Below are 13,502 nucleotides of genomic sequence, written 5' to 3'. Positions count from 1 at the left end.
CTGGGCCCCCTTCTCTTACTGGCCATTGCTCACATTCTTCATGGTGACAATGGTTTCCTCCCTGCTCTGCTCTAGCTTCTCTACTTCACCTTCTACATAGCCCCAGAAGGTTCTTTCTAAAACACACACCTTCTGGGGCTCTATACTGCTCCTGGGCTAAAGTCAGAACTTCCTGCCCCAGACCACAAGACCATTAGGATCTGGCCCCCGTGGCCTCACCAGATTCCTGTCTCACTTCCTTTCCTCGGGCTCTACCTCCCATCCTTACCAACAGGCACCTGGCCTGGGAAGGACAGGCTCAGGGTTTCCTGGCCCTGGTCTCCACCCAGGCTGGCCTTTTGGAGGGGAAGTGGGCCCAGGCTGAGTCACTCACTACCCACCCTGCCTGTGACTCAGAGATGCCGCTGGCCCAGCCCTGTCCCTGTGCAGCCTGGGCATTTCCAGCCTCCCCTCTGAGGCTTGGCCAGACAGATGTCTCTGCCTGAGTAGAGCCTCACTAGTACTCTGGACCCTTTTTTCTCTTTCCAGGGAGCCCCCTGCCCAAGTAGGAGCTTCCCTGCAGCACCCTTGCCCTGGCTCCCGGACACCCATGGAATGCTTGGTGGAAGGGTGAGCCTGCCCTGGCCCCCAAACCCCATCAGATCGGAGCCAGCCCTTGGTGGCTATGGGCGCAGGGCCAGGGTGAATTGGAGCCCTGCTTGACCCGGGGGTGGGCTTGTCACCAGACTCAGGACTATCCAGCATTGAGGATATTCCCTCAAGGTCATATTTAAAGCCCTCCCTGGGCTTTGTATCAGAAAACCCGGGCTTGTATCTCGGCCCCCTTCCTCGCTATGTGGACCCTCTCATTTGGTCTCTCGGTGTCATTGGGAGTGGGCAGTGAGGATTACTGGAATAACCGGTGGGAAGGGCTTAATGGGTGATTTCCATCACAGGCCATTGCGCCTCTGGGCTCTGCCTTTTACTAGTTGATTGCCTCAGGCAAGTCACTCCACCTCTCTAGGCCTCAGTCTTTGTACACTGCCCCCCCCCCCTTCCCCGCTGGGAAGCCTTGTCCCCAGGAGAACAGAGGTCACGTTCCTTGGGAAGCTCTTTCCTACCCCTACTGCTGTCCTGCCCCGTGCCAAGCTGAGTCAAGAGCTGCAGCTAAAGGTCACCCCAGCTCCCTGCACTCAAGTGGGGCACTGAGCCCATCCCACTGTAGGAACTAGTTTGTCAATTCTCTTCTCCACCAGACTGGGCTCTAGAAAGGCCAAGACAGCTGTCCTGCTCACCACTGTCTCCCCAGCACCAGCACAGTGCCTGGCATGGCTAGAGTAGGTGAAAGAGAATACTTGCCAAGAACAGGAGTCAGACCTGGGTCCAAACGCCAGCTCTGGTGTGTCTAAGCTGTGTGACCCCGGGCAAGGGCCTTTGCTTCTTGTGCCTCTGTGTTAAGGTGGGGCAGCAGTAGAACTGAACCCTGGCTAGGTGGGGGGATGGGAGGGTTCAGAGGGGCCTGCAGCGGGCTAATGTGTGGCAAGTGCTTAGCAGTAGTGCCTGAAACCCAATAGGTCCTCAAGAAATGTTAGCAGAATGACTCAAAACAGAACCAACAGAGCTCCTAGTTCCTCCCCAAGGCTCTTCATAGGAGCTACTTCCCTCCAGCCCAGTCTCCCATTGCACACTGAGAGCCCCCCCTCACCCCAGGGCTTGCTCTTAGAGCACAGTGGGAGGGATGCCCCAGCTCCCACCCCCTTGCCCTGCTTTGGAGGAAGCCGAGGATCTGGGTCTGTGCTGGGCGTCCTGCCATTGTGGATTCAGAACAAAGCTCCTGCCTTGTCTTAGCCCCAGCTGCCAGGGGGCCCCTCCCTGCCTCCCCAGGGGGCCCTGGGATTGTCATTCCAGAGGCCAGAGCAAACAAGGGCTCTTCTTGCTCTCTGGTCTGTTCCCACATCAGCTCAGGGAAGCCAGAAACTCCACCATCGCACTGCCCCTGCTACTTCCTGGAAAGAACACCCGGTACATTGGAGAGCCATGGGAGAGGTCGTGAGCAGGCGAGAGCCATGATGTTCAACACATAGTTCTTTCTTTCTTTTTTTTTTTTTTTCAACACATATTTCTTGAGAGTGGCCCTTTAGTTTCCTCTGGATCCTATGCGGAAGGGAAATGCAAGGGGAATTGACAGGTTGTAGAGAGATCTGGGAAGAGGTACTGTGGTCCAGAGGACAGTGGGGACAGTGTCCTGGGCACAGTACAGAGTACCATCAGCTGTGTAACAAATGGGGTAACAAATCATCCCTAAACATTGTGGCTTAAAGCAACACACGTGAATTATCTGACAGTTTCTTGGGTTCGGGTATTTGGGACTGGCTTAGTGGAATAGCTCTGGAAGTCGCCCAGGGCTGTGGCTCATATGAAGGCTTGACTGGACCTGGAGGGTCCACTTCCAAGATGGGTCATCCACACGTCTGTTGGGGGCAGGTGACCTCGGTTCCTTGCCACGTGGGCCTCTCCACAGGGCATCTTGAGTGTCCTCATGACATGGTGGTTGGCTTCTCTCAGAGTGAGTGATAAAGAGCGCCAAAAGCCACAATGTCCTTTGTGACCCAATTTCAAAAGTCACACTCCTTTCTCTAATATCTTCAATTATTGTTTAACTCGAATACTATCATTTCTCTGATATCTTAGGTCAACCCTACTCAGTAGGGGCCTTCCTACCTTGGCTACCCTAAGGGCATGAATACCAAGAAGAAGGGCTCTGTGAGGTCAGCTCAGGCTGGTTGCCATATCGGCAAATGTTCGATGTTCATTGAATGAGAGACCGTGAAGGACACAGCTTGGGACCACAGGGAATGAGGCCCCAGGTGGGATTTTGTTGGCACACCTCCATGTCCTCCCAGATATAGCACATTAGGATCCTGCCCACAGTGAACATTTTGGCAAATGTCTGCTCAGTGAGGGCCGGAGGCTGCTTTCTGTGCTCCCCACTTGCAGCCGAGAGGAGGTCTGGGCTCCTTCGTCTGGTATTTGAAGCCCTGGGGTGCTTTGTTATCTCCAAGCCCACTCCCTGTGATTCTTCTGGTCTGATGAAGCCACCCCCTGCTGCCTGGGGCTGATGGAACGTTCCAGAATCTAGGCCTCCTTCTGCCCCCTCATCACGTGCGCCTCCCCCTTCTCCCAGCCTTGCCAGCAACCCAGCTGGGTAGATTCTTGTGCAGCACTACCTGCTGCATAGACTGGGCATTTCTCTTGGTATGTGAACTTTCTCTAGTGTTCGAACCCTGCCCATGTGCTTTATGCCGGAGCCCAATATCAAAGAAGCCAAAGCTGAGGTTCCTTAGCTGAACGAGGAAGCCCCTCACCCCGGAGGCCCCTCTGCCAAACTTCCCACAAATCTAGTCCAATCCTTATCATATAGTATGAGGAAACTGAGGAGGAGGAAGAGCCACGATGATGAGCTACGTCTGCTCAGGCTGCTGTGACAGGTGCCCCAGGCTGGGTGGCTTATAAATGACAGGAGTTTCTTTCTTTCTTTCTTTCTTTCTTTTTTCTTCTTTTTCTTTCTTTCTTTCTTTCTGTTCTTTCTTTCTTTCTTCTTTCTTTCTTTCTTTCTTTCTTTCTTTCTTTCTTTCTTTCTTTCTTTCTTTCTTTTTTTAAAGATTTTATTTATTTATTTGACAGAGATCACAAGTAGGCAGAGAGGCAGGCAGAGAGAGAGGGGGAAGCAGGCTCCCTGCTGAGCAGATAACCCGATGTAGGGCTCGATCCCAGGACCCGGGGATCATGACCAGAGCTGAAAGCAGAGGCTTTAACCCACTGAGCCACCCAGGCACCCCAGGAATTTATTTCTCACAGCTCTGGAGGCTGCAAGTCTGAGGTCAGGGTGCCAGCATGGCTGGACGGCGGGACCTCTTCTAGGTCACGGCTTTGTATCCTTACATAGCAGAGGGGCTACTCGCTCTCTGGGGCCTCTTTTGTAAGGACACGGAGCCCATTCATGATGGGTACGCTCTCACGCCCTCATCACCTCCCAAAGTCCCTACCGCCTGATACCATCATCTTGGGCATTAGGTTTGGAACATAAAAATTTCAAATATTCAGACCATAGCACAAATCTGATGCAAAGGGGAAACAGCAGGGCTTGAGCCTTATCTTCTAATTTGGGAGGATTCTTCCATTTTCCCTCCCATTTCTACTCAGATCCAGGATGTGAAGCTGGGGAGTTCTGTAGGGTCTGGCCCAGGTTCACAGGGAGTGTTACCCACAGAAGTTGCCAGCCGGTATCCCCCAGCTGAGACAGCAAAACATTTTGTTTTTCTTCAGGGGAAAGCATTACAGATATTTTGCCGAGGGGAATTCTAGAAACACTTGTGGAAAAAGGCTTTTACATGTATTGAAAGCTTTCTGCTTTGGGGTGTCTCTAGGCACCTCTGAGAGTTGGGCAGGAATGGTGATTTATTCTGGATCCTCTGAGAAGCAGACACCAAGATGGAATTAAAGTGCAAGGGTATTATGAGGGCAAACATCTGCCAGAGAACACGGGAAGGGAGCTGGGAAGGCTGGGAGAGATGTCAGACCATGATGTAAGACTCTGAGTGGAGGAGAAAGTGAGGTTGGGTGTAAGTGTTCCTGACCACCCTGTGGTCTAAGGAAGGTTCAGCAAGGCCATCAGAGCCCTTGAGCCAAGGAAGGCAACCAGAAGAGCCCCATGTCTCCCAGGAATGGGTCTGCTTCAGTATTCCTGCTGTGCTCGGGAACTGTCTAGAAGGAGCCTGAGGGAAGTGTAGCCTGAGCAGAAATGTGGTGATAGATTTCACACTGCCCTTGGTCGGTTTTACTTGCTGTCATTGAAGGTCTTTGGGACATATCCTCAGGGCCACTACAGATGCCATTGTGACTCCCATTTTTATGGAGTCAGCAGAATTCCAGAAAAATTCCAGGGTCTGCCTGAAGTCACAAAGCAGAATGGAAATCCACCTTTCAACTCTCTTCCAGCTTCCTTAAGTGATATAGATCCTAAATCCCGATGTGAGATTGAGGATTCTTAGGGCATTTGGATGTAACATCCCAGGATATAGGTAAGGAGGGTTTGTGTGCTGTAGGGTCAAGAGCTACGTGTCCTTGGGGTTTGTAATGAGATCGCCATCTTAAGAAATGTTGTTCAGGGAAATTTCCAGGACCACGAGCATGTCACTATTTCTCTGACAGGGGTATAATGAACTTCACAGAAACTTTTTAAGCCAAATTTAATTCTTTAATTCACCATAAAGAAAGAAAGAAATTCTGTACTTTTAAAGTCGGAAAGTTAAAGGTTCATAAAATCACAGAGACCTGGAATCCCTGCTCCAAGCCAGGATGTTGGGCTGTGAGAATCATTTCATTCTTCCCTATTACTGCATAATACTAAAGCTCCCACATGACCTACTTTTCCTAGGTTGTTTGAGTCAAGGATCACCCTACTGAGTCTGAAGGAACAGAGTGAACTACTTGGGAAAAGGACTTGGACCCTCTCAAGAGCCCTCAGTCTCAACCTCTTCCTCTTAGGATGTGAACTCCTTTTTTTTCCTTTTTAAATATTTTATTTATTTATTTGACAGAGATCACAAGTAGGCAGAGAGGCAAGCAGAGAGAGAGAGGGAAACAGGCTCCCTGCTGAGCAGAGAGCCAGATGTGGGGCTTGATCCCAGGACCCTGAGACTATGACCTGAGCCGAAGGCAGAGGCTTTAACCCACTGAACCACCCAGGTGCCCCAGATGTGAACTCTTTTGATCCTACCACAACCAATTCAGAAAATTAAAAAGAATAATTTAAAAAGGAGGATCCAGGGGCACCTGGGTGGCTCAGTGGGTTAAGCCACTGCCTTCAGCTCAGGTCATGATCTCAGGGTCCTGGGATCGAGTCCCGCATCGGGCTCTCTGCTCAGCAGGGAGCCTGCTTCCCTCTCTCTCTCTGCCTGCCTCTCAGTCTACTTGTGATTTCTCTCTGTCAAATAAATAAATAAAATCTTAAAAAAAAAAATAAATAAAAAGGAGGATCCAAAACTATATTTCCTCAACTATGAAAAAAAAAATGCATGGAAGGAAATATACCACTATACCAAAATGTTGACTTGGTTATTGCTTCAAGATAGTCTTACAGATAGACTGTATTTGTTTTTCTTTTTCCACAAATGGGCATATATCTTTAAAAATAAATTTCTTAGGGTTCCAGTTCTGAGTAAGATAGAGTAAGCATCATCTGTCCTTCCCCCAAACGCAACCAAAAACATGGGACTGAATGGAACAGCTTTCTGAGGACTTGAAAAATGAAATGGTAGCAGGTGGTTTGGGGAAGGGAATCAGAACTTGAAGTATAAACAATCTGGCAGTGAGCTTCCTTTTTTGTTTTTTGTTCCTGTATCTCCTGGCCTGGTCTCAAAGGCAGCATGACTCCTGGAACTGTGCACAGGGCATGGAAGAAAAAACTCCAAGAAGCCCTATCTTCCTGGTCTGAGGAGTAGAAAGAAGGGCCCCTTTAGGACAAAGTAAGAGAACCCTCCCTTTTTTTCTTTTTCTCTTTACTCTTCTTTTGCCCTACTCTCAGGCAAGCCTCGTACTTAAGTTAAAATTCAGGGCAAGGGTGCTTGGGTGGCTCAGTGGTTAAGCGTCTGCCTTTGGCTCAGGTCATGATCCCAGGGTCCTGGGATTGAGTCCCCCCCCCTTCCCCCCCATCAGCCTCCCCCCAACCTCCTCCCCCCATCCAGCTCCCTGCTCCACCAGAAGCCTATTCTCCCACTCCTGCTTGTGTTCCCTCTCTTGCTGTGTGTCAAAAAAATTAATAAAATAAATAAATAAATAAACTCAGGGCAGCAACAAGGGCAGGAGCAGCTGGGAAAGCACCTAAAATCCTGAGGGGAATCCTTCCCTCGGACCAAAAGAGCCTTGGTCTAAAAAGTGTGTATGGAGGGAGGGAGCGCGGGTCAGGGGAAGGAATTCCCATTGCCTTTTCTGTCTTCGCCTGGCTCCAGAGCAGACCCAGTCACAGAATGTCTGCAGCAGAGCAGGGAAGCCAAAGGCTCTGATTTCCACATGGAGGACCTGGGGATGGGTAGCCTTGAAGACCCCAAAATGTGGGGGAGATCCTGGAGAGGAAGGAGCTGGGGAAATGGAGCCTAAAAAGTTGCATATGAACTGCCAGGCTCTAGGCATGGATCTGAGTCTAAACAGTATTCCAATGACTTTCAGAACTAAACTAGGGAGACCACCCAGACTGGCCCCTGGGTGGTACAGAATTAGGATAGATCTAAAGTACATTGCCAAAGTTTGGAAAATTAAACTGACACTGGAACTATGGCCCTTTGAATGACATTCTTTTTCTTTAAGATTTTATTTATTTCTGGGATGCCTGGGTGGCTCAGTCGGTTAGGCCATTGCCTTCAGCTCAGGTCATGATCCCAGGGTCCTGGGATCGAGTCCCGCATTGGGCTCCTTGTACGGCAGGAAGCCTGCTTCTCTCTCCGCCTCTGCCTGCCACTCTGCCTGCTTGTGCAATTTTTCTCTCTCTCTGAAAAATAAATAAATAAATAAAATATTAAAAAAAAAAAAGATTTTATTTATTTCTTCATGAGAGACAGAGAGAGAGTGAGAGGCAGAGGGAGAAGCAGGGGAGTCTGATGCAGGACTCGATCCCAGGACCCCAGGATCACAGCCAGAGCCGAAGGCAGATACTTAACCGACAGAACCACCCAGGTGCACCAGCTGTGTAGATTTGAAAGATCTTACTGGCTTTATTCAATGAGTCATGGATCTGGCAGCATTCAAACTACCAGAAAGAAAGAAGCTCCAAGGAGCTGTACAAAATGAAAGACTTTTTTAAGCAGAAGGGATTAGGTATAAGGAAGTTATTTTAGGCAAAAAAGTGGGTAGATTACTGCAAGGTTATTTTTCTTTAGGGGATGTCAAGGATCTATCAGGCAGGTTATCTAACGAGTGCTAATCAAGCAACTCCTTTTTTTTTTTTTTGTCAGAGAGAGTGAGCACAGGCAGACAGAGTGGCAGGCAGAGGCAGAGGGAGAAGCAGGCTTCCTGCTAAGCAAGGAGCCCGATGTGGGACTCGATTCCAGGACGCTGGGATCATGACCTGAGCCAAAGGCGGCCATTTAACCAACTGAGCCACCCAGGTGTCCCTTTTATTTATTTATTTTTTAAGATTTCATTTATTTCTGTGCACCTGGGTGGTTCAGTCATTGAGCATCTGCCTTTGGCTCAGGTCAGGATCCCAGGGTCCTGGGTTCGAGCCCCACGTCAGGCTCCGTGCTCAGCAAGAAGTCTGCTTCTCCTTCTGCCACTCTCCCTGCTTGTGTTCCCTCTCACAGTGTCTCTCTGTCTCTGTCAAATAAATAAATAAAATATTTTAAAAAAAGAAAAAAGAAACACCCTGTTTCATCTTTAAAAAAAAGATTTTATCTATTTTTGAGAGAGAGAAAAAGAGCACACAGGAATTGGGGGGGGGGCAGAGGGAGAAGGAGACTCCCTGCTGAGCAGGGAGCTCAATGTGGAGCTTGATCCCAGGATCCTGGGATCATGACCTGAGCCTAATGCAGATGCTGAACTGACTGAGCCACCCAGGCATCCTGATCAGGCAACTCCTGATAGACTGGTTTGAGATTCCATTTCTGGTAGGGCCAAAACTGTAATTAATTTAAGTCTCAATTTGGTGGCATGAGGCTTAGCATAAATGACTCCATTTTGTGCTCATAGTCTTTGTAAGGACCTATTTAGCCAGAGGGCTTCCATCCCTTAAACAATAACCTTGTTGTTTAACCCTTAAACTGTCCCTGCTCCCCTTCCCCCAGGGGACTTACTTAAAAACAAGTCCTAGAAACCAGCCCCAGGTAACAAAGCCCAAATACCAGGGTGGGTCAGGCCAGGTGGAGACATCTGATCAATGGGGGGATGTATACTGTCTCCCGAGTTACCAAGGAGTATGGGCCCCACCCTCTGGGCGGCTTTTGGGCACCAATTCTGACCAAGGTGATAGGTTAATTCAAACATCTACTAGGGTAAATTGTAATTCAGTTGGTCACCTAGCATGACTGTGCAGCTTTCTTTGTGTGTTACAATTTCATTGACCACCCATGTGTGGCCAGGCCCAACCACATGGCCTTTCCCCTTAAAAGCTAGTCTGTGAAGCAGAGAGAGGTGGCCCTCTCTTGTAAGAGGTGCGGCCCTGAATATTCGGTCTGATTCTTGATGCTTGGTGCGGAATAAAGCTTTGCTTGACCTTCGCTTTATATCAGTCTCGCTCCATTTAATCACGGACCATTATTGGGGGACCTAACAGTCTTGTTTTTAACAGTCCACAGGAGGCAGATCAGAACTGAACTTCAGTGGGTCAACTGCCTCCTAAAACAAAACTCATCATTTTCCATAGGATTTAACCAACCCAGAGTCTCAAAACATAATATTGAAAATGTTTAGGATATAATTAAAATTACTCTCCATACAAAGAACCAGATAAGTCTGAACACTGAGATGACCTAGATGGAATTATCGGAAAAAGACTTTACAAATGAAAAGATAAAATGATTTAGCAGAAAGATACAGAAAATAACCAAATACAAAACTTAAAACTAAGAAATTATATTCATCAAAATTTGAAAATATCAGGGCACCTGGGTGGCTCAGTAGGTTAAAGCCTCTGCCTTCGGCTCAGGTCATGATCCTGGGGTCCTGGAATGGAGCCCTGCATCGGTCTCTCTGCTCAGCAGGGAGCCTGCTTCCTCCTCTCTCTCTGACTGCCTCTCTGCCTGCTTGTGATCTCTGTCAAAAAAATAATTAAAATATTTTAAAAAATTGTTTTTAAAATGTCCTGAATGGCCTTAGTAGCAGAATGGAGATAATAGAGGGAAGTCTGTGAACTTGAAGATAGATCAATAGAAATTAACTGTGACAGTCAGAATGCCTATTCCTTTCAAAGATGTCCCTGCCATATTTCCTAGAAACAGTGAGTGTTACTCTACATGACTTTGTAGATCTAATTGAGGTTATGGACTTTAAAATAAGTATTATCTGGATTATTGGGCAGGCCTAACCTAATCACACAAATCCTTAAAACCAGAGAATTTTCTCTGGCTAGATTCAGAGAGATACAATAGAAAGAAAAGTCAAAGGTATTCAAAGTGTGAGAGGGACTCAACCCCCTTGATAGCATTTGAAGGAATGTGGGCAGCTTCTAGGAGAAAAGATCAACCAGCTGATAGTAAGGAAATGGAGTCCTTTGTCCTACAACTACAAGGAACTGAATTCAGTCAATAACCTCAAAAAGCTTGGAAACAGAATCCTTCCCAGAGCCTCCAGTAAGAAAAAACACACGTGATTTCAGCCTTAGGAAACATCTTGACTTTGGCCTGTGAGACCCTAAGCAAAAGATTCAGTCAAGCCGAACCAGACTTCTGACTGACAGAAATTGTGAAATATGAATAGGTATTGCTTTAAGTGGCTAAGTTTATAGTAATTTGTTATAGCAGGTAGATAAAACTAATACATTATCCATTGAACATCAGAGGAAAGTGGTTAAGATATTAATTCTAAATAAATTCTAAAATGTTAAGTATGTATATTATCTAGTGTCACTTCTAAAAAAACTATATAAAATTAAAATGGAATACTTTAAAAATATTGAATAGTCCAAAAAATAGGCAGGAAAAAGTAAAACAGAGGACAAGCAGAAAACAAAATGGCAGACCTAAATCCAAATATTGATAATTTTGGTCTAAATGCACCAATTAAAAGACAGATTAGATATGTTTAAAAAGCCCCAACTATATGGTATCTACAAGAAAACCATCTTTAAAAAAAATATTTATTTATTTATTTATTTGAAAGACAGAGTATGAGAGAGGGAGCAATCACAAGCAGGGGGGAGGAGCAGAGGGAGAAGTAGGTTCCCTACTGAGCTGGGAGCCCCATGTGGGGCTCAATCCCAGGTCCCCGGATCATGACCTGAGCTGAAGGCAGGTGCTCAACAAACGGAGCCACCCAGGCACCCCTCTTTTTTTAAATTTTTATTTTTTAATTAATTAATTAATTAATTAGTTTATTTGAGAGAGAGAAAGAGAGACAGATGAGAGAGCACACAAGCAGGGGGAGTGGCAGAGGGAGAGGGAAAAACAGGCTCTCCGCTGAGCAAGGAGCCTGATGTGGGGCTTGATCCCAGGGATCATGACCCAGACCAAAGGCAGATGTTTAACTGACTGAGCCACCCAAGTGCTCCAAGAAACCCATTTTCAATCTAACAATACAGTGGATTCAAAGAGAAAGGATGTAAAAAGATGTATCATGCAAATACTACTTAAAAGAAAGCTAGAGTGGCTATAGTCATATCAGGCAAAGTAGACTTCAAAAAATTAAGAAGGGTAAAGGGACACTGCATGTTGAAAAAAGGTCAATTTACCATAAAGACATAACAGTCCTCAATAAGTATGTACCTAACAAAAAAACTTCAAAATACATGAGACAAAAGATTAAGAGAAGTGAAAGGAGGTATAGGCAAATCCATATTTTTTTTTTTTAAAGATTTTATTTATTTATTTGACAGAGAGAGATCACAAGTAGACAGAGAGGCAGGCAGAGAGAGAGAGGGAAGCAGGCTCCCCGCTGAGCGGAGAGCCCGATGCGGGACTCGATCCCAGGACCCCGAGATCATGACCTGAGCAGAAGGCAGCGGCTTAACCCACTGAGCCACCCAGGCGCCCTAGGCAAATCCATATTTAAGTATTTCCAACACTCTTCTCTCGGTAATCAACAGACCAAGTAAACAGAAAAACGAGGTATAAAAGAATTGAAACCACCATCAGTCATCATCAATCAATAAACTGATATTTATTGACCACCCTATCCAAAATGATGTTTTTTTCCTCAAGTGCACATGAAACGTTCACCAAGATAGACCACATTCTACATGGTAAAGTTAACATTAACAAATTTAAGAAATAAAATCATACAACTTATGTCCTCTGATCATGATGTTAATTAAATAGAAACCAGTAACAGAGAACTGGTGGTAAAATTTACAATACTTAGAAATAAACTATACACTCTAAGTAATACATGGGTAAAGGAGAACATTTCAAGAGAAATTAGAAAACATTCTGAAATGAACAAAAATGAAAATGCAGTATATAAAAATTTGTGGGAGGCAGGTCTGAAATCAATAATCTAAGTTTCTACCTTATGAAATTAGAAAAGAGAACAAGATACATTTGAAACAAGCAGAACTGAAAAAAATAAAGAACAGAAATCAATGAAGTAGGGAAGGGAAGAACAATAGAGAAAATAAAAAACATGGTAGGTAATTGTTTAAAAAGATTTTAAAATCTGGTAAACCTGCAGACTGACTAACAAAGAAATAAAGAGAGAAGACAAATTATCATCATTAAGAATGAAAAGATGATATTTCTGTGGACCCTGCAGATAATTAAGATAATAAGGAATACTATAAATAACTCTATGTGCATATATTTGACAACCTGGATGAAATGACACTATTCCTGAAAAATCACAAAGTACCAAAACTCATCCAAGATGAAATAGATAACTTAGTCATTTTAACTATTAGAAGAATTGAATTCATTGTTAAATCCTTATGAAAAAGAAGTGTCCAGGTCCCAACGGCTTCACTGGTGAATTCTACCAAACATTTAAAGGAGAAATAACACCAATTCGCACATCTCTTACAGTAAATAGAAGGGGAGAAAATACTTTCTTACTCCTCCCTAACTGCCTTAATAAAGGGCTTCCTTAACTACAAAAAGCCTATAGTTAACATCACAATTAATGGTAAAAGATGGAACACTTTCTAAGATCAGGAATAAAGCAAGAATGTCCATTTTCATCATTCATATTCATCATCATACTGGAAGTCATAGCCAGTGTAATAAAATAATAAATCAAAGACATTCCGATTGGAAAGGAAGAAATAAAACTATTTCTATTTGCACACGACAAGATTGTCTATATGTAGATTGCCAAGGATTCTACAAAAATGCTCTTAGCAGGGTCACAGGATACAAAGTCAATACACAAAAATCAATTATATTTCCATATAGTACCAACAACCAACGATTGGAAACCAACATCAAAATTTTTTTTCACACTGCTCTCCCTCAACTGAAATACTTAGGAATAAATACAGTATAATACATTAAGATTTATATGCTGAAAACCACAAAACACTGATGAAAGACATCAAAGACCTAACTCAATGGGGAGATATACTATATTCATGGATTGGAAGATTCAACAGAGTAAAGGTGGCAGTTCTCCCCCAAACTGGCCAAAAGATTTAATACACTTTGAATTGAAATCCCAGTAGGAGTTTATATTTGTTGTTGCTGTTACAGACAAGTTGGTTCTAAAATTTATGTGAAAGACAAAGAAAGTAGAATAACCCAAATAATCCTTTTAAAAAGAAAATTGGAGGACTCACTATCTGACTTTAAAATTTACTATAATGCTAAGGTAATCAAGATAGTGTGGGA

The sequence above is a fragment of the Mustela erminea genome, chromosome 13 (assembly GCF_009829155.1).
Source record: "Mustela erminea isolate mMusErm1 chromosome 13, mMusErm1.Pri, whole genome shotgun sequence".
Lineage (NCBI taxonomy): Eukaryota > Metazoa > Chordata > Mammalia > Carnivora > Mustelidae > Mustela > Mustela erminea.
Note: the sequence above shows the minus strand (reverse complement) of the source record.